The sequence below is a fragment of the Hyaena hyaena genome, unplaced genomic scaffold (assembly GCF_003009895.1).
Source record: "Hyaena hyaena isolate Hyena2069 unplaced genomic scaffold, ASM300989v1 scaffold_246, whole genome shotgun sequence".
Taxonomy (NCBI): Eukaryota; Metazoa; Chordata; class Mammalia; order Carnivora; family Hyaenidae; genus Hyaena; species Hyaena hyaena.
This window is the reverse complement of record NW_024080877.1, coordinates 1,236,742-1,261,849: the sequence shown is the minus strand read 5'-3', so window position 1 is coordinate 1,261,849 and position 25,108 is coordinate 1,236,742. Positions and strand designations below refer to the sequence as shown.

General features: G+C 40.5%; 1 long non-coding RNA gene across 3 annotated transcripts in view; it reads left to right on the top strand.

Moving 5' to 3' along the window:
- LOC120240010 overlaps positions 1-24,519 on the top strand; it is a 39,386-nt gene extending 14,867 nt beyond the window's left edge. Inside the window, exons 4-5 of one of the 3 annotated variants that reach the window (XR_005530559.1) lie at positions 20,967-21,107; positions 24,388-24,519. This is a non-coding gene — a long non-coding RNA (uncharacterized LOC120240010). Of the gene's footprint in view, positions 1-20,966; positions 21,108-21,549; positions 21,712-21,982; positions 22,074-24,387 lie in introns of those variants that run through there. The other 2 variants (XR_005530558.1, XR_005530557.1) reach the window with 2 other exon arrangements.
- Positions 24,520-25,108: the final 589 nt, after the last annotated feature.

Below are 25,108 nucleotides of genomic sequence, written 5' to 3'. Positions count from 1 at the left end.
TATAATTTTTTATAGTTGTATATATTTATTAATATGTTTTAGAGAGCGCTGTAACTAGCATATGTTGCTTAGGATTTCATAGATATTATTACGAGGAGAAATATACACTTACATAAATTTTCAAAGTGAATTGCTGTAAAGACATATATGGTATGAATATCATTACTGTAGCACATGCATATAGCAAAAACTGTGAGAGTTTTTTGCAAATAACTGAGGTTTGGAAAATAGTGTTTAACCTACCACTAGAACTCACAACTGAGGAAACTGATGATCAGAAGTATCACTATGTCTCAGAGAATTTAAGACATCATGAATCATAGGATGTGTCCTAATTTCAAAGGGCCAAATGTGAGGAAATTTAAAGAGTAAATGAAATACGGAAGGTCTTGCTCAAAGTCAAACATCTATCACTGAGTGTTGCTCAGGTTATTCTCTCTTCTAAGAGCATTTCTGCTCTAATAGCCATTAAAGTTTTGACCTAAAGAATAGCATTCTCATGGTGGAATTTCAGGTATTACCTGTGGCAGGTAAGTAGGTGAAATAGTTTCAGGTAGGAGCCCTGGTATGGTCCCCTGAAATCATCCTTGTAGAAGATGACCTCTCTCCCTGTCAGTGTCCTTCAGCCAAAGACCAAGAGGAACACATCTGTAGATGAACAGGTTGGGTTCTATTACTTGTTTCAGTGAAGGAGAACTGGGGGAATCTCTCAGCAAGAGATATTAGAAAGGACTTATGAATAGGATTTGGCTTGCATTATTTGATTTTGAGGAGGGTCAAGGAAGTAGAGCCTTGCTCTGGATTAGATGCTGTGTGAAATCAAAGGTAATTCTGTGATTTGACATTTTAATAAGTCTTATCTAAAAGGTGAGAGAAATGAACAGAAGCTAAACTAGGGTTGGTAAGGAAGGAGCACTCACTCCTCATAGCCAGGGAAGGAGGATGTTGGGCCATCTTTGTGGTCTGAGCAACATTCATGTTTAGTCCATGTTCAGACATAATCACAGAGTATTCTGGTCTTTGTCTTGATCCATCATGGTCAGAGAATGGCCTTGTCTGCTTTTAGGGTTCTGTGAAACTGTTTATGTTTAACAAAAGAACAAGACCTAGCTGTGGGTGCCATAGCAACTCCTGGATTTCAAGGCTGCTTTTCTTCTCACATCTTCCTCTGTAGCTCTTTCCTGAGTCACCGTGCTCCACTTCCAGACAAGATGCCAGACACAAATTGTCAGCAAGTTAAGAGTTTTGTATTACGTTAACAAATTTAAGGTCCAATCTTGGACTCTGTGATGGCCAATGTCTTTGTTTAACTCTAAAAGAAATTGCCCTGCTGTTTTATGTCTTTGAGAGAATGTGATCTTCAGCCATCCATGACAATCAATACTCCACTTCAGCAAAGGCAGTATTGCACGTGCTCCTCGGGTACTCCTTCTCCAGTCACACACACACAAGCACGTACTATATATATATATATATAGTGACATATATGACATATATATATATATGACAAAGAATAATAGCCCTATGGAGAATTCTCGGGGATGTCTGTGCTTGGTCAATAGCATTTACTGATGGTGGTAGAAAGAGAAAACCATCTTGGGAGACAGATTTCTCGCAAGGCCTGCGATGCTAATGGCTACTGCCTCCTCAAGGCTACAGTCACTATCAACTAGGGGTAAGTAGAAGATCAAGGTAGATTTGTGATAGCCAGGGGCTGGAATATAAGGATTTGGTTTTGGGGTGATGAAAATATTCTGGAATTTGTGGGGATGGGTAAAAACACTGAAAACTACTGAATAGTACACTTTAAAGGGTGAACTTTATGGTATGTGAATTATATTTCAATTAAAAAAAAGTTACAGGAAGTGAGGAGTAAGAGAAGTCAGATAATACTTCAGAGAGACTTCTCTTATTGACCACTGTTAGATTTGCTTTGTATTTTTGTCCCCTAATCTGTGGAGCTTTCCAGATAGTCAGAAATCTGATATTTGATATGATCAAGTCACTCAGTAACAGAGTTGTTGTTAGTAATCATAACTTTCGTCTCTAAAGGTAACTAGGTGAATTGGTAATGGTGGTTAAACAAGTCCCCACACACTAAAGAAATGTAAACTTTCTCTTTGGAATAGTTTCAGCTGACCCAGGGGAGGAGGGACTATTCTGCACTTGCAATAGGAAGCTTCATTTTTAAGAAGTCAATTGTGTTTTTGGAGAGAATTTATACTTGTCTTTTTAAATATTTCATCACCAATTCCAACAAACGCCTATATCAGAAACACTTATACCAGTTGTTTCTAAGAGGATTTCTCTAAAAGCTAATAGCCAATTAAGAGTGAGAATGACAGGGGCCCCTGGGTGGCTCAGTTAGTTAAGAATCTGACTTCAGCTCAGGTCATGAAATCACGGTTCATGAGTTCAGGCCCCATGTTGGGCTGTCTGCTCTCAGCACAGAGCCCAGTTTGGATCCTCTGTCCCCCCCGCCCCTCCTCTGCTCATGTTCTCTTTGTCTCTCTCTCTCTCAAAAATAAATAAAACATTTTAAAAATATGGACAAATTTAAAAGTATTATGGGGCACCTGGTTGGCTCAGCTGGTGACGCTTCCAACTCTTGGTTTTGGTTCAGGTCATAATATCATAGTTTGTTAGTTCAAGCCCTGCATCAGTGCGGAGACTGCTTGGGTTTCTCTCTCCTCTCTCTCTGCCCCTCCCCCCCCCTTTGCATGCTCTGTCTCTGTCTCTGTCTCTCTGTCTGTCTGTCTCTCAGAATAAATAAATTAAAAAAAAAAGAATGATAAAGGTATTAGAAAGCATGTCACCCTGCACAGGTTTACAGAATGTACAAGGATGCTCATCATAAAATTTATTCACTCATTTGCTTGCATGCCAGGAATTCTGCCAGGCACTGGGTGATGCAAGGATAGAGTGGGCTCATAGCCTGCCATCAAACAACTTCAAGTGCATTGGCACAAACCGAGCATGCTTCTGTATCACCAGGGTACATGGGCTAGGCTGTATTTTTTTAAAGGTATTGTCTACTTAGGGTGATTCCACAATAGTGGAAATTAAGACATTGGAACTTGAACAAAAAAGACAAAGGATATCTTTCTTCCTCACTTAAAAAAAAAAAAAAGATGAGAAGAACCCCATCTTTCCTGGGGACCCTTCTGAATCCAGGGCTGCCTAGGTGAGATTTGTGTCTAGACAGAGCAAAAGGGCAGCCGTCAGAGCTGTACCATCCCAAGACTTGCTCGCATTTTCTTTGCATTATATTGGGTAGTTTTCTCATGTAGACAAGAGCTCCAAATAATTGCAGCCTTCCAAACATATTTTACTATGAGCACTCTTTTTTGAAAGAAATAAAATCATAAACTTCTGCATGATAGTGGTTTAAGTAGCTATTACTGAGAAAACGCATAATGATAAATTAATGCAATAACACTTTCAAAGGATTTTGCATTTGAACAATCCCAGTAGCATCTATGTACATTTGAAACAGAAAATACTGTCAAGTCAATTTACTCACAATTCTTCTTAACCATCAGATTTCCAGAGATTTGAAAGTTCTGTGACACTCTGTGTTGATGAAAATGTGGCCCAACTTCTACCCTGTGGGTGGGATAGAAAATTCAGATAGCCTTTTTGGAAAGCGATTGGGCAATATCTATCAAAAACGCGCCCAACTTTGAATCCACAAATCCATTCCTATCAAATTACCCTACACAGGTTTACAAAATGCACAATGATGTTCATCACAACTTTCCTTAGAAGAGTTTGAAATCTGGAAATAACAAACATATCCTAATTAGGACTTGCTAACCAGTCATATAATGGAATACTTTACAGTCATTAAAAAGAAGGAGGTCTGTGACAGTAAGTAACAATTCAAGATATAGAACAGCATGTATGAAGAAGATTTCATTGATATAAAGGGCTATATATGTATATGCATTATATTGAGTATGTCATGATATAAAAAGGCTATATAAGTATATTACATATACATATATGCGTGCAACAGGAACAAAATATAGTTGTTTACCCTTACACCAGGATTCCTCAAATTCAAGTAATATGTGGATTCCTTAAAGGGAAATCGTTCTTTGGATATTCACTATTAACATTTTTAACCCTAATTTTTACTTACAATAGGTGCAAGTATGGAAACCAGTATACTTTTGGTGCTTTTCGCATCAACTAGGGGATCGTATAACCTTATAGCATTAGTATAAACCCGAAGGCAATTTATAAATTAAATGCCAAAAAAATCTATATAATTAAACTCAAACTTAGAGATGTTGTTGTTGTGCTGAGGTGAGATCTCTGATGAAATATAATTGTAGAAAGAGATACCTCAGGTACAGGTCTAAATTACATCTTTTTGCATTTGACTTTGATAATACTCTTTGTATTGCTATTATGCTGTAAAAATATAAAAACCTTCATGTCTGTGTTTGAAATTCAAGATTCTCAGACCACATTTTACCAAAACTCCAAAACTATGGATCAATTTTAATGATATGACATTTGAGAACTAATTTTTCTTTGTAAAACTTTTCATTGAAATATAATTACTATACAGTGTTCTATTAGTTTCAGATATACAACATAATGATTCAACAATTCTATATATTACTCAGTGTCCACCACAATAAGTGTAGTCACCATCTGTCACCAAATAACATTGTCACAATCCTATTCACTATATTCCCTGTGCTACTCTTTCCACCTCCATGACTTATTTATTGTGTAACTGAAAGTTTGTGCCTCCTAATCCCCTTTATCTATTTCACCCATCCCCCAACCCACCTCCCTTCTGGCAGCCACCAGTTTATTCTCTGTATTTAAGTCTGGTTTTTGGTTTGTCTCTTTTTTCTTTGTTCATTCTCTTGTTTCTTAAATTTCACATATAGGTAAAATCATATGGCATTTGTCTTTCTGTGTCTGACTTATTTCACTTAGCATTATTCCCTCTGGGTCCATCCATGTTGTTGCAAATGGCAAGATTTCATTCTTTGTTATGGCTGAGTAATATTCTGGTTTATATATATATACCACAACTTCTTTATCCATTCAACTATTGATAGACAATTGGGTGGCATCCATATCTTGGCTATTGTAAATAATGCTACAATAAACACAGGGGTGTGTATATCTTTTCAAATTAGTGCTTTCATTTTGTTTGGGTAATTCCATTACTGGGTCATATGGTATTTCTATTTTTAATTTTTTAAGGAAACTGCATTCTATTTTCCACAGTGGTTGCACTAACTTGCATTCCCACCAGCAGTGCGCCCAAGTTCTTTTTTCTCCACACTCTCATTAACATGTGTTATTTCTTGTCAACACTTGACAACTCTTAACTGATTTATTCCCTTAAAAGTGAGGTTATTATTATAACTTTTTAAAAAGCATCAAATATTTGGGGGAACAAGAAAATAATATCTGACTCTGCTCTGTTTTTTAAATTAATTTATTTCTTTTGAGAGAGACAGGGACAGCGTGAGTTGGGAAGGGGTAAAGAGAGAAAGAGAAAGAGAACCCCAAACAGGCTCTACACTGTCAGCGTGGAGCCCAATGCAGGGCTCCAACTCACAAACTGTGAGATCATGACCTGAGCCAAGGCAAGAGTTAAACACTTAACCTACTGAGCTACCCAGGTGCCCTTGCTCTATATTTTATAGATAGTTTTTAAAATGCAGTTTCAACACAGATTTCACAAAGTTGGGAAAGAAAGTGATAAAAACCGGCAATAAGTCTTTTATATCATTTAGAAAACTACCCCAATTCAAGATTTCTTATCTTCTTTGCTATCTGTCTGCAAGTGAAATGTTGAAATGATTACCAGTACAATGTCCAATGGCTTTCAGGTAGCCCAAATACACCATCTCCATGTTAAGTCTGCTTTTGGTCTTTTTTTTCATCACTCTTCATTAGTTAGTACATTACTGTTTTGGGTAAAACAGGTGATGGGAATAAGGAGTACACTTGTGATGAGCACCAGGTGTTGTATGAAAGTGTTGAATCACTATATTGGACACTTGAAACTGATATTACACTGTACGTTAACTAACTGAAATTTAAAGAAAAACGTTTAAAGAGTAGCACATTAGTTTATTTTATGTTAATTTTATTGACACATATAATCATTTTAATTATGTTAATTTTTCAGGCTTTCACCTAGAATTTTCAGTTTATTAAATAATTTTTTAAACTTATGCCTTCGTATATGAAAATGTCACTCAAGTGCAAATTATAATAGCCAAAGGGAAGTTTTATCTTGATAAGTAGAAAAGAATTCATCATATAGGTGACAGTTACCATCTTTGACTTTGGGACCTGCAATCCTATGGCAGTGAGGCATATGCTCTAACTCATAAAATGTTAAAAATCCGGAAAGAATGGTCACAATGTTTATAACATGAGTGGTATGATTTTGAGTTATTTATTACTTTTCTTCCCCTTTTGTGTATTCTTGGAATATTTTTAAATTATTATGATTATTTATCTAAGCTTAAAAGTAAATGATAAAGGTGATTTTGTTGTGGAAAAAATCAAAAAGGTAATATGCTATCACTTGGCTCCTAAAGATTATAAGCACAAATGAAAACAAAGATGATAAAAAGCGAGATTTAGATTTATGTTGCATGTGATCATCTTCTAGAATCTAGGTGATGGTGTTTTCATATTTAATTGCTAAGATGACTATCCAAATGAATGAATACAATGACAAATAATTTTATGTAAAGAACAAACAGGCCTCAGAAAACATGTGCAGAATCCCTAGGGGTCCTTAGACCTGGTTGAAGAAATACTTTATATTCTTCTGTGTTGTCTCAATTTTTAAAAAATTTTTAAATGTTGACTTATTTTTGAGATAGAGACAGAGCATGAATAGGGGAGGGGCAGCGAAAGAGAGGGAGACACAGAATCCAAAGCAGGCTCCAGGCTCTGAGCTGTCAGCACAAAGCCCGACGTGGGTCTTGAACTCACAAACTATGAGATCACGACCTGAACTGAAGTTAGACACTTAACTGACTGAACCACCCAGGCGCCCTACCTAAAGTTTTTTAATGAGCAAGATAAAAACGAAGTGGTGCCATCTTACAGTCATGTACCTTCTTACCACCCCACCCTATGCTCCCTGTTTCCTTTTCAAGGTTTTCCTTTTCAGGGTTTGCCTGTGAGAGATGCTCTTGTCTCACAGGTAGGAGCTTTGGTACCCTGAAAGAACTGATGCAAAAATGGCCAGCGATGGAGCCTAACCAGGGCAGAAAAGACTCACAGACCGAAGATTTGGTGCCAGAGTCCAGGCTGAGACTAGGGAGCGGGGTGGGGGGAAGGAGAGACTTCATAGTTTTAAAGCCTAAAACCACACACAGTGGCTCCACACTATGAAAGCAAAGTCTTGAGTGCTACTAACCGGCTGTTGAAGTCTAGGTTGTGATTGAGGGAGCCCTGGACCCCTGGGGAGCTCTGCTGCACTGTGGGTGCTCACCTGGGGATTACAGGGCTAGCACCTCCACTGCATGGGTAATATGCAGACTTCAGCCTGAAGTTTTGGAGCCTAGCCTACTTTGTGGGCTAGATGGCTCGATTAGTATTAGTCAGCATCAGGAAGATGGTTTTAGCCACCCACTTCACAACGAGACTCAGAAAGTTTGAGGAAATCTTTAAAAATTGGCTAGTCTATTTATTAAGTGGGGTAGAATGAGGCTTACAGAGATTCATGTTTGCCCAGTGGATCAGTTGGAATTAGAATCCAGTTCTCTTGACTTATCCCAGAGCTCTTTGCAATTACAGCACATTGCAAATTCATCTTCAGTGAGAAAACCACCTTTCCCCTTCCTGAAAAACCAAGAGCACACAAAGGGTCCACCTTCAGCAGGAGAGGTCGGTTACACATGCTGAACCAGAGTTTTGTCAAATAGTTGCCTTTTATAAACTTCTTCCTCTACCCCCTCTTTGAGGCTGGGATCCCCAGAAGACAACTCGGTGATTTGGATTTGTATGGCCCCCGCTGTTAAGAAATGCTCCAGGACAGTGGCGCCTGAGTGACTCAGTCGGTTAAGCGTCCGACTTCAGCTCAGGTCATGATCTCACAGTTTGTGGGTTCGAGCCCCACGTCGGGCTCTGTGCTGACAGCCAGCTCAGAGCCTGGAGCCTGTTTCAGATTCTGTGTCTCCCTCTCTCTGATCCTCCCCTGTTCATGCTGTCTCTCTCTCTCTCTCTCTCTCAGAAATAAATAAAACATTAAAAAAAAAATGCTCCAGGACAGAGAAGGGAGAGAAACCACACGAGAGAGTGTCATTCTGGCTAAGTCTGAAGGGGGAGAACGTCTGCCTGATCCCACAGGGCACCCCTGGAATGACAGTGGCCCTTCACAGTTTTGTCCTCATGACTTGAGGCAAGATAATTAGCATTCCACACCCTTGCATTTTGGCCAAGGGCCTGCTTGGAAGAGCTGAAAAGCCTGGGTGCCTCCAGCTCCTGCGCAGGCCGGCAAACCCGCTCCAGAAGCACAAAGGCAAGTACCTGCAGAAAGCTGCCGGCGCGGGCCACCGGAACCCACAGATACCAGAGGAGGCCCACACAAGACAGGACAGGGCATCCCAAGGGATGTGGGGAGCAGCCGCGGTGTCCCCTACAACCCCCAAATTACCATACTCCAATCCTGTCAGATAGTTTCCCTATTTCTTCCACAAACCAAATTAAACAGATGGACAGACTTGAAAAAAATGATCATAAAAGTGACTCCTCTAGATCAGGGTCAGTAACCTTTTTCCAAAAAGGTAGCAAATACTTTAGGCTTTATGGGCCATAAAATGTCTGTTGCATCTGCTCAACTCTTGCAAAAGCAGCCACAGACAATACCTGAACAGGTCGGGCTCCGTTCCAATACTACCTGACGGACACTGAAATTCAATTTTCACATGTCATGAAATATTCTTTTGATTTTTTTCCAAACATTTAAAAATGTAAAAGTCATACTTAGTTTGCTATCCATACAAACAGCAGGCAGGGAGTCAGAGGTGGCTTGTGAACCACAGCTTGCCAACTTCCACTCTAGATCAGTGGCTTTCAACCTCTTTTGACAGTAAGAAAGGCATTTAATATTATATTATAGACTACAAATACAGAAACCTACATACACATATGTGATTAAAACTTAAATTTCACTTTCTTGTTTTCTGGGATATATATCTGTTTATATATACACACATACACATACCACTTATATATACATCTATACGTGCTCACACACAGAGTGTAACACAGTGTTGCATAAGTGTCCAACTGAATTGTTTTTTTCAACTTACCAATGGGTCACACCACCTCCAGTCTGAAAAACTCTGCTCTAGATCAATCAAAGCCTGTGCTCTAGGGAGTACTGATCGCAAAGTCACAGTGGCTGTTTTGCATTCATCAGCACTGACATTACTTGGAATTTGCCAGTAAATAACATAAAGGCCAAAAAAAAGATGCTATCACAAACCTTTCAAGGGCAATGTGACAGGATCACCTGCCTCAACCTGCCTGGCACCATGTATTTCAGGAAATTTCAGATGGATCCTATCTTTCTTGATGTAGGAAGCATGAATTTCATTTGAACTGAACAGAATTCAGAGCAAAGAGAGAATTTGAAGTACTGCAAGCCACAGCTCGAAGCCTAAAGTTTGTAGGTTCAAAGGAGATACTGGGCCAGCTGCATTAGAGCCATGCTTGTCACAAACGGAGATGTATGAGAAACGTGACAATGTCAAATAGTGACCTCCTGGTGTAACTCAGCTAAATTTTGAAGACAGACCAGCCCTTGGCTTCAAAAAACAAAACAAAATCCACAAAAACACAAAAGGGTTCACTGTGCTTAGAGGACAAAAGATCCAACGCTTGGTACTTTAATCAAGGCTAGCCTCACACTCTTGACCTTGCAGTTCAAGGGTCCTGACTGGGCCCGGAAAACAAGGACTAGGCGAAACTCACCTTTGTCATTTCCCATTGTCCATTTGCCTCTTGTCACTCTCCTCTGACCTTCCTGTCTTGCCTTCCTATCCAGATTCAAAGGTGGGATGAGGGAGGTGGGAGACAGAAACTTGACATCTTATTAAAAGGGTTATTCTTGGGGCACCTGGGTGGTCTCGTTGGTTGAGCATCCAAATCTTGATTTTGACACAGGTCATGATCCTGGGGTCATGAGGTCGAGCCCCGTGTCAGGCTTCACACATGGAACCTGCTTGGGAGTCTCTCTCTTCCTCTCTCTCTCTGCCCCTCCTTTGCTCGCTCTCTCTCTCTCTCTCTCAAAAAAGGTTATTCCTACTTCCTACTTTCAGCATTCTCCCCTTCACTTCCTATTTCCCCTAATGCAAGTGAATAATTAGGATCCTTGCGACTCTTTCCTTCCCCAGCTGCAGCTCAGTTCCGTTTAGAAAACACCTATTGTGCACTTTGCCTGAGCTAGAGCCTGGGGACACAGCAGTTAATGAAATAGGAATCTGCTCTTAAGGTACAAGGAATAGCTCTAGGCTTCCAGTTCAATGATGTGAGACACGCAGAAGTTCTTTGTTAGCCATGGAGTTATTGATAATTGTGGTAATGTTAGCAATTAATCATTCCCCATGGGCATAGCTATCCTCCATATGGCAGGATTATGATCCCCTAGCAGAAGCCCCTTACTTCCAAAACCCCAGCTCTTTTCTCTTTAGGTAGAAAAAGATAAAAAGAAATCTAAACAATTGTAGGAGAGTAAAAAACAAACAAACAAACTTGTACTGGTGATAAGGACATATAAAGCAACACTCAAAAGAATAAAATAAAACAAAAAGCATTCTAGGATATCCTAGATGGCAGATTCTAAGAAATTTTATTTTCTTCTCTAAAGTAATATCTTTAAAATACCTTAGGGGCTTCTGGTGGCTCAGTTGGTTAAATGTTGAACTCCTGATTTTGGCTCAGGTCATGATCCCAGGGTCATGGACTTGAGCCCTGAGTTGGGCTGCGTACTGAGCGTAGTGCCTGCTTGAGATTCTCTTTCTTTTTCTGTCTGCCTCTCCCCAGCTCATGTGCTCCCTCTCTAAAACAAATAACCAACCTTAAAAATATGCCATAATGTACACATACTGTGTTTTGAATTTTCAAGATATTCACTAATTTTTATAAATAGTGATTAATATTGCTGATTTTAAAAGATTCAAAGATATGTATTTTTTTTTAATTTAAATAATGATAATAGGAAGTAAAATTTCCTCCAGATCTCATTTTACCCTTTCCCCAGCAACTATTTACATTTCAGCATATGTTTCTCCAGTCTTTATTTTACAGATTGACATGCTTACATATGTACATTTTGGATAAAAATGGGATCTATTTTCTATATGATGTTTATAAATTTATATATAAGCTCTATAAGAATAAATTTAGTGTAACATTTTTAAAGGTTAAAGCTATTATATATTTTTATATTATATATATATTTGTGATAACCTTTTAACTTTACAATATATTATGGCATCTTTCCATATAAACCTTCCTTATTCTAGCAATATCTTAATATTTTATTGTATGGCTATACAGTTAAACGGTTTTTTGCTCTTAACAAGGCTTGAGCTATCAGCTTTAAGCATTTGTTCATATGTATACATATATATGTGCTAATCTAAGCATAGGATAAATTCTTGGAAGCGAAGTTATTTATTCAGAGTATGAACACAATATGCCAAGTTACGCTTCCTCCAAAAGGATATAACAGTTTCTCTACAAGCATGAAGCACTGTGTATGTTATAGATTTTTTAGTCTTTGCCAATCCAATGATGGGAAAATGAATCCTGACTGTTATTTTCGTTCACATATTCAACACTGTTGTGAGTTTGATCATCTATTCTCATGTTTATTAGCCACTTGCTTTGTTTCTTTTTTTTTTTTTTTGAGATATAATTCACATACCATAAAATTCACCATTTTTTTAATGTTTTTTATTTATTTCTAGGAGAGAGAGAGAGAGACAGCGGGAGCAGGGGAGGGTCAGAGAGAGAGGGAGTCACAGACTCTGAAACAGGCTCCAGGCTCTGAGCTGGCAGTCAGCACAGAGCCCGACGCGGGGCTCGAACCCACGAACCGCGAGATCATGACCTAAGCGAAAGTCGGACGCTTAACCGACTAAGCCACCCAGGTGCCCCAAAATTCACTATTTTAAAGTATACAACTCAGTGGTTTTTAGTACATTGGCAAGATTGTATAACCCCACCTCTACCTACTTCCAAGACATTTTTACCACTCCTAATGGAGACCTCGTGCCCATTAGCAGTTATACCCATTCTCCTTGCCCCAGTCCCAGCAGAAGCCTCTTACTTCCAAAGTCCCAGCTCACTAATCACCAATCTACTTCCTGTCTCTATGGCTTTCCCTATTCTGGACATTTCCTGGAAATGGAATCAAGTAATTTGTGACTTTTGGTGACTGGATTCTTTGACTTAAAATAATGTTTTAAAGGTCCATCCATGTTGTAGCATGTATCATTACTTCATTTTATGGCTGAATAATATTCCACTATGTAGACAGACCACATTTTGGTTTATCCATTCACCAGTTGATGGACATTTGGGTTGTTTCCACTTTTTGCCTATTGTGAATATTATTTGTTTTTTATTTTAGAGAGAGAACATGCAAGTGGTGGAGAGGGGCAGAGAGAGAGAGAGAATTTTAAGCAGGCTCTCTGCTCAGAGCCTGATGCAGGATTCAATCCCACCACCCTGTGATCATGACCTGAGCTGAAATCAAGAGTCACTTGCTCAACTGATTGAGCCTTCCAGGAGTACAGTGAATATCATTGTTATAAACATTCCTGTGCAAATTTTTGTATGATGTGTATCTCCAGTTCTTATAAGTATATACCTAGAAAAAGAGTTGCTGTGTTAACTGGGAACACAATGTTTTAACTTTTTTAGAAACTGCCAAACTATGCCTTATTGATAGCTGTACCCTTTGCATTCCCATCAGCAATGTATGAGAGTTCCAGTCCTGTATATCTTTACCAGTATTTGTTATTTTCCTTTCTAAAATCAATGATAACTATTATAATACATATGAAGTCATACCTCATCGTGGTTTTGATTTGCATATCCCAATGATTACTAAGGTTGAATAGATTTTCATGTGGTTATTGACCATTTGCATACCTTCTTTGAAGAAATATTTATTCATATCCTTTGCCCATTTTTAACTTTTTTTATTTGCCCATTAAAAAGTGTTTAAATTTTGGGGCCTTGGGTGGCTCAGTCAGTTAACTATCTGACTCTTGATTTTGGCTTAGGTCATGATCTCATCCTTCTTAGGTTTGAGCCCCACGTCAGGCTCTGTTCTGACAGCATGGAGCCTGCTTGAGATTCTCTTTCTCCCTTTCTCTCTGCCATGTGCATGGGCACTCTTTCAAAAATAAATAAACTTGGGGCACCAAGTTTATTTGGGTGGCTCAGTTGGTTGAGTGTCTGAAATTGGCTCAGGTCATGATCTCATGGTTTGTGAGTTCAAGCCCCATGTGGGCTCTGTGTTAACAGGTTGCCTGGAGTCTGCTTCAGATTCTATCTCCTTCTTTCTCTATACCACCCCCACTTGTAGTCTCAAAAATAAATAAATGTAAAAAAATTAAAAATAAAAACTTAAAAAAATAATAAAAAGTATTTAACTTTTAATTATTGGGTTGTAAGTGTTCTTCACATATTCTGAATAATAGTCCCTTAGATCATGCTCTCATCCTTCTTGGGATTGAGCCCCACGTCAGGCTCTGTGCTGACAGCATGGAGCGTGCTTGGGATTCTCTCTCACTCTCTCTCTCTCTCTGTTCATGTGCATGGGCAATCTCCCAAAAATAAATAAACTTAAATAAATAAATAATAAAAAGAGTTTAACTTTTAATTATTGAGTTGTAAGGGTTCTTTATATATTCTGAATAAAAGTCCCTTACCAGATATATGATTAACAAATATTTTCCTCTCATCTGTGACTTGTCTCTTCACTTTCTTGACAGTGTCCTTTGGATGCACAGAGGTTTTTAATTTTGAAAGTCCTATTTATTTTTTCTTTGGCTGTGGTGCTTTTGACATTATATCTAAGAAACCCAACTTTGCCCAGTCCAAGTTCACAATGATTTATACTTAGGTTTTCTCCCAAGAGTTTTATAGTTTTAGCTCTTACACTGAGAGCTTTGATCCATTTTGAGATAGCATTTATATATGTCATGAGATAGGGATCCAAATTCATTTTTCCATATGTCAATATCCAGTTATCCCAGCATCCACTTTCCCTTTTTTAATCCTACAAATTTTCTATTCATATATTTTCCCAATTTTTTATTGGGTTGTTTGGGGTATTTTTTAAAATAGATTTGCAAGGGTCTTCTATATGATAAGAAAATTAGTCCCTTGCCATATGAATTATAAGTATTCTTTCTCAATTTATGATGATCTGTTCAATTTGCTTATGGTAGGTTGGTTTGTTGGTTGTTTTCTTTTCACATTTCTGTGCTTTATAGCCATGTAGGTATTTTAAATTTTTGGTCATCAAATGTATTAGTATCTCCTTAGTGTCTTCGGTCTCTGTGTCGAGCTTTCTATTATGGCATCTCTTCTGAAGTGGTAGCAAAGTGTTGAAGTGATAGAGGTGAACATCATGAGGTGTCTGTGATAACTGAAACCAGAGGAATAAATGAGTTCTCTGGAAGCGAGTATGCAGAGACAGACAGAGGAGGTCCAAGTACTGTGTCTTTGGGAATATCTATAACAGAGATTGAGGAAGAAGATAAGAAAACAGAAAATCCAGGAGAAATAGATGAGTGTGGAGGCGGGGAAAAGAGGTGATGTGGGTCACTAACAAACAGAGGCAAGAGTGGCAAGCAGGGCATTCTGGAGACTGCCAGCTTCAGCAGGAGTTCAGGAGTGCAGCTTCCTGGGCTGTGGGACATCGGATGGCGAGGCAGGCAGCACCGGTGTACAGGGAGAGAGAGGAGACCACTTGTTTAGCACGTATGGTGGTGAAAAGATAGACAAAAATAGAGGGGGACCAAAGGATCTAATGAAGGTTTATTTTCTTTCTAAAAACAGAAAATTGGGGGAATCTTGCCATGATTTAAGGTTAAGAACCAGGAGACTTTTGCTGATAAGAGTGAGGATTTAGGAAGCTTAGTTAATTCCCCTGCTGCTGCCATTTTATATCCTAAGAAATTTTGAAAGTTCTATGAATAGAAGCTAGAAGGGGGAAAAGCCAAGCATTTAAGTGAGTTAACATAGGTACAGTGCTCCTAACAGTACTTGAATTCGTTTTGGTCTCTGGGAAGCAGACGCTGAGATGAAATTAGGAGTGCAAAAGATTTTCGGGTATAATGTCCATAAAAGATAGGAAGAAAGAGGAGGCAAGACTGGGTAGGGATAGCCTTCAGACTATGATGTAGATCTAACAGCACCTCTGACAACCCACTGGGGAACTCTGGAACAAGACTGCCCATCAGAAGAGTCCTGAGCTAAGCAGAAATGGCCTGGCCCTAAACAGTATGTCAGAGAGTGGTGAGTGCAAAGGATGTGGGGATGAGTAGAGGGCACATGGGGTTGGACATTTAAATAGAGGCAAAGAGGCGAGTGTGGAGCTTTCAGTAGAATGGAGGAAGGGATGGGATGGGTGTAGAATAGTAGTAGTTGATTATATCCAACAATGCTGGAGTGGGGAGGAAACATTATATAGAGTCACTGTAAGAATTTGGCTTTTTTATGAGTAAAATTGGGGGGGGGAAGGCAGGGCTTTGAGCAGATGAGCGATATTATCTAATTAATGTCTTACAAGGATCAAGCATGTGCCTATAAGAAGAGACTGAGGGACATCTGGGTAGCTTGTCAGTTAAGTGTCTGACTCTTGATTTCAGCTGAGGTCATGATCTTATGGTTTGTGACACAGAGCCCAGCACTGGGCTCTGTGCTGACAGTGGAACCTGCTTGGAATTCTCTCTTTCCCTCTCTCTTTTCCAGCCCTCAAGTAAATAAATAAACTGAAGAAGTAGAAGGAGGAGGAGGAGGGGGCGGGGGAGGGACTGAGGTAGTGCAGACATGGACACAGAAAGGCGGTGACCCAGGGAGGTGGCAGTGGAAATGGTGAGAAATGGTCAGATTCTTGATGTATCCTAAGTGAAGCCAATATGATTTTATGATGGATTAGATGTGGAATGTAAGAATAAAAAAAACTTTAAGGATAAAGCTCTGTGTAATAGTTCTCTATTGCTCTGTGACAAATTACTCCAAATCGTATAGACCCGTGAGGTAATAAATGGGTGTTGTTTTAAGCTGCTAAATTTGTGGTGATTTCTTATGGCAGCCACAGAAAATGAATAAACCTTCCCAAGAAGCTTGCTCTATCTTTGAATAGCACCCATTATATGGAAATATTTCCTTATTTGTTGCACTAGGATCTGTCACAGTGTTTCTCCCATCATTACACCGAATTTTACTTCTTGGAGTCATGTAGACAGCCCACCCTATATTTGAAGACAGCCTTTCTGAACTTTGTCTTCTTTGAACCACAGATTCCCTATATATTCTCTTCTCTAGTTACTTTTCTCAAATGTGTTTTATTTAGGCCCCTGGATCTATATTCTAGAGACATGGGAATTTACTGTAACAATAATATGTTTGAAAGATCTTTGCAGATTTGGAGTATCTTACTCTTCCATTATAAAGGAGAAATTTTCCATCTTTATCACCAAAGATAAACCCATATTTTATGGATCATTGACCATTCTATTGTCCATAATAGAAGAGCATCATTTAGAATGACCTGGAATTAAGGAAAATGAAGTAGAAAATTGTCAGGAAGATTTTAGAAGTAGGAATCTGCATGAACATTATAGACTGTGATGCTTCATTAGGATTAGTACTCGGTACTTAGGTAGTTAACAGAAATTTCCCCAAGTGAGGTAAGATCAATAAAAATCAGCAGCATCTGGGAATGAAAATGTTGAATTTCATCTGTCCATCTGGGCCTTTGAAGGAAAGAAGTTGTCCTTCAGAGTTTGGTTCTTAAGAGTTGAAAAACAGAGTTAATCTAGTAGGGGGAACAACATCTGAATGATCACTAACATGATTAACTATTGCATTAAAAGGTCACTTTGAAGATACACTAGCATGAGGGAATACTTTGAAAGTGACCAAGGAAAACTAGATTCAATTAGTAGAAAGACTGGGTAAGTGGCCTCTTTGCTTTGTATTGCAAATGAACAGTTTCCAGTTTCATGCATATATGGGCATTTTTCCTCAATTAAATTTTTAGCTCTTTTGGAAGGATGGCTATATCTTATTATTTCTATGAGTAAGATAAATAACAAGTACTTGGAAAATACTCCATTAATTGAGCTGAATGAAAATGCCTGTTGACCAGCTGAGTAACCAATGAAGACATTGTTGTTCTAACTAGACTACAGGATTTTGGGAGAAAGCTAGAGTGACTCAGAAGAAACCAGGTGTTTCTTATTCTTCCATCTTCCTTCTTAAATGACCAACCCATCCCTCTGGGGTGTTTTTCCAAGTGTGATCCAAGGACTGATGTATTAGGATTGTCTGGGGAGGCTTATTAGAAGTGAAGAATTCTACATCCTACTGTGCAAGACCCATGGAGCCAGAATCTGAGAAGTAGAGTTACTTATGGGTTTCTAAAATTGGGGTATAATTTACATACAATTAAATGCATACCTTTTAAATACACTCTTTGATGGGATTTGATAAATGTATATACCCCATGTAAACACCACCCCAGTTAAGACCTCTATCACCCCCAGAAAGTTAAATGTATATATCCCATGTAAACACCACCCCAGTTAAGACCTCTATCACCCCCAGAAAGTTTCCTTAGGCCCCTTTCCAGTTAATAACTCCCCCTCTCCCAGAAGTAATCACTATTCTCATTTCAGTCACACCACATATACTGTTTTGAATCAAGCTTCTTCACTCCATGTTTCATTCATTCACGTTGTTACATGTCACAGTAGTTTCTTTTTATTGCTAAGTATTCTTCCACATTGTAGAAATGTGTTATAATTTGTTTATACATTCGCCTGGAGATCTGAATTGTGTATTTCCTATGCTGTGTAACAAATTACTACAAATGTAGCAGTTTGAAACAACACACATTTATTATTTCATAATGCCATGCTTCAGGAGTCCTGTCATGGCTTACTTAGCTGGGTTCTGCGCTCAAAGTCTCACAAAATTGCAACTATAGTGTCACCCACACTGCGTTACTGTCTGGAGCTTGGGGGCCCTCTTCCAGCCTCACATGGCTGTTGGCAGAATTCAGATCCTTGCAGTTGTAGGACTGAGGACACTGGCTTCTCACTGGCTGTTGGCTGGAGCCTGGCTGCCTGCTGCGGTTCCCGGCCACATGGCCCTCTCCGGAAGCACTTTGCAACAGGGCTGTCCACTTCCTCAATGCCAGCAGGAGACGCTTGCTCTTCCATCTGCTAACACAGAATCTTATAAAATATAAGAATACATAATAAGATATAAACCACAGGAATGACATCTTGTCACCTTTGCCATAGTAGAAGCAAGTCACAAATTTCACCCAGACTCAAGGAGAGGAGATTAATACAAGGCTGTGGATTACTGAGGTCGCTTAGAGTGTATCCACTAAGGTTGTTTCTAGTTCTTTGCTGTTAGGAATATTAGTGCCCAAGTTTTTATGTGAATATGTCCTTTTACTTGTCTCGTCTTAGGCAAATACCTGGGAGGGAAGTTGCTGGATCACAGTACAGGCATACATTTAACCTTATGAGAAAATGCTGAACAGCTTCTCAAAATGGTGGTACTTTTGCACTCGCATCAGCAATGTAATGAGAGTTCCAGCTGTTCCCCTTTCTTTTTACTGACATTTGCTGCTGTCTGTCTGTATCATTTGAGCCACTTTCTACTGGATATCAAATTTGCATTTAAAAAATGTTTTAGTTTGAGAAAGACAGAGAGAGCAAAGCGGGGGAGGGTCAGAGAGGGAGAGAGAGAATCCGAAGCAAGCTCCATGCTGTCAGCACAGAACATGGTGCCGATCTCACGGTTCATGTGATTATGACCTGAGCCAAAATCAAGAGTCCGACGCTCAACTGACTGACTGAGCCACCCAGGTGCCCCTCAAATCTGCATTTTTAATGAGCTCTGTGGGTGATTCTAACACATATTCAACCCCTGCTCTAGATGTGAGTCATAGAGCCCATGTCTAGGACTACTCAGTACAAGTTTTTCAGAAGTCAGTCCTCAAACCTTGGCTCATCAACTGAATCACAGGGAACGTTTGTTAAAAAAAAAAAGAATTCTGGGCCCTGCTCCAGACCTCCTGAATCAGCATCTCCAGGAGTATAATTCAGGAATCTGTATTCCCCCCAAAACTTCTAGGCAATGCTTTGACATGCTAAGGCTGGAAACCACTTCCTTCACTGCTTGCAGACCTCAAAGTGTCTGTGGTGTGCTAGTCACACAGAGGAAACCTCTATGAAGCAGATCTAGGACTCTGAGATGGCACCTCTCTGCTTCATGAATAAAATTCACTAGCACATTCATGCATTTATTTGTCCCCTATGTATCTTCTTATGTAAATGACACTGCTTCATGGGAGAAAAGAAGGTGGGAAATTGCAGCTCAGGTGTTGTGGCTTTACTAGCAAGACTTATTTCTTAGCTGAGAAAAATTTAACTCCAGCTATAATTCTATAATCTCAGGTAACAATCTCTTTCCACTTTCAGGAGGACATAAAGTTTCTTTAAGAGGTAACTGAAACCTACTTGCTATGTTGCAAGCCCGCCACGGTGCTGGTGAGCACTGGACGTGAGCCAAAGAGGAGACCGACCACTAGGGTAGCGATTGCAATCCCAGTGCTTAAGTGCTCAGAGGGAAAGTACAGGCACTCTCCGCCAGCACACAGCAGGGGCACCCAGCCCGAGCAAGGGGTCACGAAGAGTCCCCCAGGCTTCTTATTCTTTAACCATCATTTTTTAAAAACTGTGTTCATATAAATAAATGCAACTGAACTCCTCTCTGACCAGCAGTCTTCCCCCTCAGGCTAAACCTAGGAAGTCATCTTTGAGGGAAGACTGCTAGACACCTGTGTGTCACTGGAATAGAGAGAGATGGGTGTGTGGCCAGCTACACACTCGGATGCTGGTAGGGAACAGTTGACACAGTGTAGACTAGGCATTAGGAGAACCCTAACGATGCTGCCAGGTGATATCTTTGAGATTCACATACCTCGGCTTCTCCCACAGAAAAAAATATATAATTAAATGGTGTCTCAACAACCTGTACATAGAAGGTGTCTGAAAAGCCCAGGTATGTAGAATAAACCTGATTTGAAATAGTGTGCTGCTGCATTTTTAAATGAGATGCTTAATATTTTTTTTTCCTTCAACCTGTAGACACCTCAAGTAAAATTCTTCTAACTTTCAGTGCACTATAGAGTATTCAAAAAAGTCTGGAAACAGGGGAAATAAGTACTTACTGTACTTTTCCAGGTAAATAATTGGCCTCATTGCTTTACATTTAGAAGTTCTTTATCTGAAAAGGTGTCTGGAGATTGAAAAAAAAAAACATTGAGCACAATTTTGAACTGAGATGTTTAAAAATTATCTGTGCTGTGTTGTCCAACATTTCAAACACCTTGTACATTGCTGCACAGAATTCTCAAAGCGAGGACCTGAGGTCAGCGAGGTTATACAACTTGCCCAAACGCTCCCTGCAGCTCAGTGCCAGAGCCAGGCTTCAAAGCTCACCTAGCTGAGGCCTAAGCCCACCAGCTTTCTCCTTCGGGGCATCACCCTCGAGTTCTGACCCCCCCATATGGGGTTATTGAGAGAGCACAGCACTTCCTGATACTTTGCAGCCTTACTGTAAGTTGTTAGAGTAAGTACTCTAACATGTTACTTAAGTCATATCTATTAAGGCCCATCTCTTCACAGTGTGGGCTTCGAGAACCTTTTTGAGACACAATGAAAGCTATGGATCCTCCCACCACACAACTGGAATTTGCATTCAATGTCAAGGCACATGCAAGACCTCTGAGGGCCATCCCCAGACTCCTTTGAGGATCATGGAACCAGGTAAAGAACCACTTCTTTTGTCCAAAAAGCTCTTAAAGACAGAGATAGAGACCTCTGCTTTTCTACTTCCATCTAACTACAGAGCAGGTATGCCATAGAGCCATGGAAATGTTTGCTGTTACGAGAAAGTGCGTGCAGTAGAAACTGTCGGGGGGTGTGTAAGGAGTCAGTGAAGCGGAAGAAAGGGAGAAAACCTTTTCCAATAACAATGATGTTATGGAGTAAAGGCTCAAGAAATGATTCCCTTCCCTTCAACAGAGTCCATGTAATCATAAGAGCACGGCCACAAGGCTGTAGCTGTTGGTCGTCCACTTCCTGTCCGCATTGCTGCCACAGCCAGTGTGCCCACGAATGTGTGCCCATGCAGGCACTCCAGCTGTTACTGTCCCGTGGGGAGGCATACGGGATTTCAGGGACACGAGCACATGCGTCTCTCCCACAGGGCACCCAGAAGGCTGAAAAGCTTTATTTCCTACCTGCTCTACAAGGAGATACCAACCCTTTTTGAGGCGCTACTCTAATTTCTATTGCGGAGAGTCAGAAAGCTCTGTGGTCTTTAATTTGCCAGAAAAATGTGTAATATTAAACCAACCTTCAAATCCCACTGGGTATAGAATGTTTCACTCCCTCTAAGCTCAGAAAATATGTTGGGAATGAATCCATATCTCTCAGATTTCCCTGAGTGCCCCTTGTCCCCATCTCCCTCCCACTACTGCCCCAGCGTCCCTCCCATGCCGTACACACCCCATCCTGATGGCTTTATTATCCCTCTGGTGAGCATTTCTCTCAAATAAAAACAGGCGAGGCACTCAGCTCACATAGACATCTTCCATCTTCGCATGAGGAGCTCATTTACTAATGAATGCCTCCCTCAGGCTTCACGGACAGTGAAGGTAAATGCAGGACTGGGGACTGAGAAGTGAATTACTGATCCTTTGGGCACACGTATCTTAATGAAGTGAGAGGGAGCCGGCAGCCAGCCCCATCCTTGGAAAGTTATATCCAAGCTGCGTTGTTTACATCTTTCATAAAACTATTCTGTGTGGTCTTGTACCAGATCAAGTTGACAGCTGACCACAGGAGGAGATTTCGTGAGACACAAGGAATGCATTCATTCATTCATGCAATAAACATTTTGAAGTACTTACTATGGACTAGGTACTGTGCAAAGTGTGTGGATGCCGTGAGCTCGTGGTCTCATGGAGACGCGCGCAAGCATCTGTACTAGAAGGAAATCCAGGGGCTTGGAAGCAGGAAGGAGGAGCATTGCTCCCAGGCAAGGGAGCTGTGACTGGGCCACAGATTGAAGCTCTGAGGAAATTAGCCTGAGTGTGTTGTGGACCCCTGGTGTCAAGGACCCTTATGCAGGAGGACTTGCAAAAGGAACAGAATGTGTGAAGATCCAGAGGAAGTGGTGTGCTGGAGCCTGCTTGTACCTACTAGAAGAGGGGACTGTGTGCCTCTTTTCCCAATTCCACGTTCAGTGACATAACATTGATAACCTGAAACGGTGGGAGTGGTGGGAGTATTCACTGCTGACCAGGGCTTCTTGTCCTTAAAGAGCCAGCTGATAAATATCTGCCAACGCACCATCGCCCAGAGGTGGTAAAGAGCGTGGTAGCCCAGGGGTTACTTCCAGAAGGTCAGGATGTCTGCTGTTACTAATGAGGTGGGTTAGTTGTGACAGGTCAGGTGACCACATCAGGAATTAGGTCATGAAATGCCTCAATACCACCCAAAGAAGTTTGACAGTGATGCCATCTTGCCAGGATATTTTAGTGGATATCTACTATTTATACCTGCCCGGCATCCATTTCTCTTCCTTTTGGTAAAAGCAGCCCATGATCTAATTGGAGGCAACAGGCTAGTTGCTAGCACATAGGCCATGATAGCCCTTGCTAACCAGAGGTGTGAGGTCTGCTCTTCCAAGTCCTGGCCCTCTGTAATGTCATGTTTGTCCTTATATTAGTTGGGTGGGAAATTTCAAGTTGAAGGTCTAGCACGTTCAACCACAGAAGTGTTTATCAAAATGTGGTCCTTGCATCAGTCATATCAGAACCACTCAGAGTGGTTGTGTATAGTGATGCATCCTGAGCTCAACCCCAGAAATACCCAATCAGAATATCCACAAAGAGTCTGGATTTTTAACAAGAAACAAATGATTTTTATGCGTGCTAAAGCTGGAGATCTAAAGCCTACAGAGTGTTTTTCTTCTCTTACACACTCCATTTATTTATTCATTTAACAAATATTTATTTCTGTCAGTCACTATGCTAGGTGCTAGCAATAAAGTGATAAATAAGATCAGGCAAGTGCTTGCCTCAAGGAGCTTATATATAGCCTGGGGGAAGGGGCAGGAGAGGCAATAAATTCTTTTTTAAAAAAGCAATGTAATTTTGGGGCGTCTTGGTGGCTCAGGCGGTTAAGTGTCTGGCTTAGGCTCAGGTCATGATCTCACCATTTGTGAGTTTGAACCCCACGTCAGGTTCTGTGCTGACAGCTCAGAGCCTGGAGGCTGCTTCGGATTTTGTGTCTCCTTCTCTCTCCACCCCTCCCCTGTTTGTGCTCTGTATCTCTCTCAAAAATAAGTAAACGTTAAAAAGGTTTTTTTTAAAGCAATGTAATTTCTGATAATAAAAACTAAGGAGGAAATAAAGTGACAGGGATTTGGAGCATAAGTGGCTTATTGGTTCCGTTAGATTGGGTGGTCAAGAAAGGCTCCATGAGAAGGCAACATTTTGACTGAGATGCACGTTCTGTGTTATTTTTCCCTATGAATTGTTATTTAGGATAAAACACACATGCACACACATACACACACACACACATACACACACACGCACGTATGAACTTTAGTCTGGTCAGACAAATCAAATGAAAAAAATTCCTTAATGTAAGTTTAAATTAAAGAAGATATTTAACTGCACACTCACATGTTAGTATTAGACACGTCAGTCATGGTACCCACCATTGTTAATAGGACTATTAGCAATCCTCTAACCATGTCCTATTAGCAGCAGCATCTACTACCCACAAGCAAGAGACTGCCAAGACCACTATTTTTTTAAGTTTATTTTTTTATTCTGAGAAAGAGAGAGAGGAGAGGAAAGGGGGGAGAGCAGGTAGAACAGAGGATCTGTGCTGAGAACACAGAGTCTGATGTCAGGCTCAAACTCATGAACCATGAGACCATGACCCAAGCTCAAGTCAGAAGCTTAACCACCTGAGCCACCCAGGTGCCCCAAGATTGCTGTTTTGAACCACATGATCCTATTCCTAGGTTACAACTGGCTGTGCCCAAGGGCAAAAATCCTTAGGATATCCAGAAACATAGGAGAAAACAAACGGGGCCATCAAATTCTCTCCCAGAACCTGGAATGAGGAAACACTTGGTGATGGAGGCAGAGGGCTGAAATGGTGCTTTGAGAGAAATGGGGAGGTACAGCTGGATCCAAGCAGAGAAGTTAAAGGGAAACAGAAACCGTGAGCAAGATGAGGAAGCAAAAACTCTGTGAAAAAAACAAAAATAAAAAGATGGTGGCTCAGCTCTAGGGAGAGCATCTAAATGGTGCACAAACGGCAGGCCACTGTGCGCAGTGGGGAAATTCCTCCTCTCCATCTCAGTGTTCCGACTCCCGATCTTCCTCCCACGGGGGGTTCAGCTTTTCCTGGGTTCTCACCAGCAGCAGCAGAAGTACTGCTCCCAACACACATATTTTGAGGTAACTTGAGTGTATCTCTGTCACTAAAATTATTTATAGTCTTTTTTTGAATGATGTAATTGTAGCGTGATGGTAGCTTAAATGCGTGCGCGCGCGCGCGCGCACACACACACACAGCTTACTGGATGTGAGGGAAGGGAGGGATGTGAGGGATGTGAGGGATGTGAGGGATGTGAGGGCCGTAGTCTCACTCCTCAGACATCACTTCGGGAATGCCACTCACACCCTCCAAAGAAAGGCCGTGACTCTCGAGTGCCCTTGGCCCACTCTCGCTTGCTT